The 4,852-nt window shown below is 41.0% G+C and overlaps 1 protein-coding gene across 8 annotated transcripts in view; it reads right to left on the bottom strand.

Annotated features, from left to right (window-relative positions):
* Positions 1-3,852: 3,852 nt before the first annotated feature.
* Positions 3,853-4,852, bottom strand: part of LOC135105807 (palmitoyltransferase ZDHHC18-like) — a 26,757-nt gene continuing 25,757 nt past the window's right edge. For all 8 annotated transcript variants that reach the window (XR_010271012.1, XM_064014355.1, XM_064014353.1 and 5 more), the window contains one exon: positions 3,853-4,852. This exon is cut by the window's right edge and continues 6,948 nt beyond it. The gene's annotated coding sequence lies outside the window, so the exon portion shown is untranslated.

The following is a 4,852-nucleotide window of genomic DNA, read 5'->3' as shown; positions in this document are numbered from 1 at the left end:
ATTTATGATATTGATGAAGTGAATGATGCACAAAAATAAGATGATATATTTTTTTTCGTCTGTGCCGATTACTAATCCTGCTGTAATCTCTCTCTCTCTCTCTCTCTCTCTCTCTCTCTCTCTCTCTCTTAGTATTTCAGCAATGTGTATCACAAGGAAGAAGTGTCTCTGGCATACATCAATAGGAGATCGAACCTGAAAATCAGTAAATTCTTATGGTATACACACAAGGGTATTTTGTAGACACGTTATAGGTGTTATGTTAAATTTTGCTATCGCGTGCCAGCTGCCGAGCTGTCCAACAAAAGCATTATGATATAGAATGGCAAGGTATCTCTTTTTTTTTATATTTTAGCTTGTATATATGCTAAATATAACTGCTAACAGATTGGTCCATAGTCATCTCTGTCACAAATAGGACAAGCTGGCCCTCTCCATATTCACGTAACTCAAGCTTCATATGGTTCATGGTGTCAAGAACTTAAGTTTGCTTCTCTCTCTCTCTCTCTCTCTCTCTCTCTCTCTCTCTCTCTGATACGTTCCTGTCTTTCACCATTCTTTTACAATCCATCAACTTCAATGTGTCATTACCTAAAACTAGGCATAAATATAGAATAAATATCTTAGGTCTATTGGATTTAAGAGAATAATCTTTTAACACCAGACAGTTGCCGTATGGCAGTATGAAATGTCACCAAAAATGGCACTGGAATAATGTGCAAAGAAAGAAGCCATAGATGATGGGATGACTCCTCATTTTATAACATTTTTTGGCAGAACGTTGTATGAAATATACACTTAACTTCCAAAGTGGAGCACATTCTGACCCTCTTCCCTTTTGCAGAGATCTCCATTCTTGGAGACTTCAATGTTCACCACCAGCTTTGGCTTTCCTCTCCCTTCACTGACCATCCTGGTGAACTAGCCTACAACTTTGCTATCCTCCATGACCTAGAGCAATTGGTGCAACACCCTACTCGTATTCCTGACCGTCTTGGAGATACGCCCAACATTCTTGACCTTTTCCTGATCTCTAATCCTTCTGCTTATGCTGTCATCCTTTCTTCTCCGTTGGGCTCCTCCGATCACAATCTCATATCTTTATCTTGTCCTATCACTCCAATCCCTCCTCAGGATCCCCCTAAGCGAAGGTGCCTCTGGCGTTTTGCCTCTGCTAGTTGGGGGGACCTGAGGAGGTATTTTGCTGATTTTCCTTGGAATAACTACTGCTTCCGTGTCAGAGACCCGTCTTTGTGTGCTGAGCGTGTAACAGAGGTGATAGTGTCTGGCATGGAGGCGTACATTCCTCACTCTTTTTCTCGTCCTAAACCTTCTAAACCTTGGTTTAACACAGCCTGTTCTTGTGCTATACATGATAGAGAGGTGGCCCACAAAAGGTACTTAAGCCTTCCATCACCAGAATCTCATGCACTTTATATTTCTGCCCGGAACCATGCCAAGTCTGTTCTCCAACTAGCCAAAAACTCCTTCATTAACAGAAAATGTCAAAACCTTTCAAGATCTAACTCCCCTCGTGATTTCTGGCATCTAGCCAAAAATATCTCCAATAACTTTGCTTCTTCTTCTTTCCCTCCTCTATTTCAACCAGATGGCACCACTGCTATCACATCTATTTCTAAAGCTGAACTCTTTACTCAAACCTTTGCTAAAAACTCCACCTTGGACAATTCTGGGCTTGTTCCTCCCTCTCCTCCACCCTCTGACTACTTCATGCCACCTATTAAAATTCTTCGCAATGATGTTTTCCATGCCCTCGCTGGCCTAAAGCCTCGGAAGGCTTATGGACCTGATGGGGTCCCTCCTATTGTTCTCCGAAACTGTGCCTCTGTGCTTGCACCTTGCCTAGTCAAACTCTTTCAGCTCTGTCTGTCAACATCTACTTTTCCTTCTTGCTGGAAGTTTGCCTACATTCAACCTGTTCCTAAAAAGGGTGACCATTCTAATCCCTCAAACTACCGTCCTACGAGTATTGCTTTAATTTCCTGCCTATCTAAAGTTTTTGAATCTATCCTCAACAGGAAGATTCTTAAACATTTATCACTTCACAACCTTCTATCTGATCGCCAGTATGGGTTCCGTCAAGGCCGCTCTACTGGTGATCTTCTGGCTTTCCTTACTGAGTCTTGGTCATCCTCTTTTAGAGATTTTGGTGAAACTTTTGCTGTTGCCTTGGACATATCAAAAGCTTTTGATAGAGTCTGGCACAAAGCTTTGATTTCCAAACTACCCTCCTACGGCTTCTATCCTTCTCTCTGTAACTTCATCTCAAGTTTCCTTTCTGACCGTTCTATTGCTGCTGTGGTAGACGGTCACTGTTCTTCTCCTAAATCTATTGACAGTGGTGTTCCTCAGGGTTCTGTCCTGTCATCCACTCTCTTCTTATTCATTAATGATCTTCTAAACCAAACTTCTTGTCCTATCCACTCCTACGCTGATGATACCACCCTGCACTTTTCCACGTCTTTTCATAGACGTCCAACCCTTCAGGAGGTAAACATATCACGCAGGGAAGCCACAGAACCCCTGACTTCTGATCTTTCTAAAATTTCTGATTGGGGCAGAGCAAACTTGGTATTGTTCAATGTCTCAAAAACTCAATTCCTCCATCTATCAACTCGACACAACCTTCCAGACAACTATCCCCTCTTCTTCAATGACACTCAACTGTCCCCCTCTTTTACACTGAACATCCTCGGTCTGTCCTTTACTTATAATCTGAACTGGAAACTTCACATCTCATCTCTAGCTAAAACAGCTTCTTTGAAGTTAGGTGTTCTGAGACGTCTCCGCCAGTTTTTCTCACCCCCCCAGCTGCTAACTCTGTACAAGGGCCTTATCTGTCCATGTATGGAGTATGCTTCACATGTCTGGGGGGGTTCCACTCATACTGCTCTTCTAGACAGGGTGGAATCAAAAGCTTTTCGTCTCATCAACTCCTCTCCTCTAACTGACTGTCTTCAGCCTCTCTTTCACCACCGCAATGTTGCATATCTAGCCGTCTTCTACCGCTATTTTCATGCTAACTGCTCTTCTGATCTTGCTAACTGCATGCCTCCCCTCCTTCCGCGGCCCCGCTGCACAAGACTTTCTTCATTCTCTCACCCCTATTCTGTCCACCTCTCTAACGCAAGAGTTAACCAGTATTCTCAATCATTCATCCCTTTCTCTGGTAAACTCTGGAACTCCCTGCCTGCTTCTGTATTTCCACCTTCCTATGACTTGAATTCCTTCAAGAGGGAGGTTTCAAGACACTTATCCATCAATTTTTGACCACTGCTTTGACCCTTTTATGGGACTGGCATTTCAGTGGGCATTTTTTTTTTTTAGATTTTTGTTGCCCTTGGCCAGTGTCCTTCCTACATAAAGAGAAAAAAAAAAAAACTTGGAATTAAAAAGATTCAATATTAGTATTTGTTCATCACACAAGAAACAAGTGTCAGTTATCCCAACCACAGAATAATATCTCCTGGCTTTCAGTGTGTGTGTGTGTGTGTGTGTGTGTGTGTCTGTGTGTGTGTGTGTGTGTGTGTGTGAAATAAGTAAAATTAAATGTTGGGCATCACAGGTCTTACAGCAGTGTTAAATGAGGAGTATACAGTGAAAAAAGGAGAAATACACTAATGTATGCAAGGTTGATATGGTATTAAGAGAGGAATATTTCAGCAGGGTATAAAAAGACTAAAAAATGGATCCATAAGTGAGTGATAGTTGTAATAACCAACTACTTTTTGTGGGTGTAGCAACAGCAGCAGCTCAGTGGACCCTCAGGCAACCACTCATCAGGTTACTGCTTGAACACATCTCAGAAGGATCACAAATAATGGCCACATATCTAAATGAACCTGTATAATTATCTTCATTACAAGTATACTTTTTTTGGTTTGTTTCTTTTTGCATAATTTTACAATTCATGAAAAATCTTTCTCTCCTAAAGGTAGTCAAAGGCTTGGTCTAAAAATTAATTCTCACTCATCCAGCACTTGAAGAAAGGATGGCAACTCATTGTGACACATCCCCAGGAAACATAAATAAGTGTGATAGAGGCTAAAAATTGCACATTTCACACACTAACTTCATAATGATTATTTTAGGAGCCATGGCTAGCAAACCTAAAACACCCCTCTCCCACACATACACACACACTGACATTTAGCAAGGTGCTTTTTTTTTTTTTGGTCATCCTCTCAAGACAACAAACAAAATTAAGATAAATTGATATCTCCATAAATAGAGGCTCTGGTCCAAAGAGATGGCAGGAATAGAAGAGATACACCAATACAACCTCTCATGAGTAGTTAGGATTCTGCCATGAGAGAAGAATTTTTAGTATGAAGTACAACATACACTTAATGAATTATAATTTCTTGCTGACAAACTGGCTCTATTCAAGACTAATCTTCACTTGTCAACATTTATGATATTCCATCTCTTTTTAACTGAATCTAAGTCCTCATTACCTTGAGGATGCTGATTATGAGAACCTTACTGTTTGCCTGTCCACAAACTTGTAGGCACATACAAACATCCCATCCCCTACAAGCTCAATTTTTCATTCCATTCACACACTTCTTAACACTCCTTTTATGAACTAAGATTCTCTCTCTCTCTCTCTCTCCATTATCATATTATTGGAGACACACGAGTGACAACACCTTTGAGAAACTTTCTCACATTTCATCGAGACCTTGTAATAACTGAAGATGTAAGCAAAAACTATAATGAACATCAATAACACTCCAGCCTCTGAACATCCTCCTTCAGCCACTCACTGTCTGCATTTTTCACTTGGTGATGGCAAGTGTCCAGAACTGACATCTGTTTGCACTCTTTG

This window comes from Scylla paramamosain, chromosome 12 (assembly GCF_035594125.1).
Source record: "Scylla paramamosain isolate STU-SP2022 chromosome 12, ASM3559412v1, whole genome shotgun sequence".
In the NCBI taxonomy this organism is placed as follows: domain Eukaryota; kingdom Metazoa; phylum Arthropoda; class Malacostraca; order Decapoda; family Portunidae; genus Scylla; species Scylla paramamosain.
The sequence above is the reverse complement of the archived record's forward strand: the minus strand, read 5'-3'. Positions and strand labels throughout refer to the sequence as shown.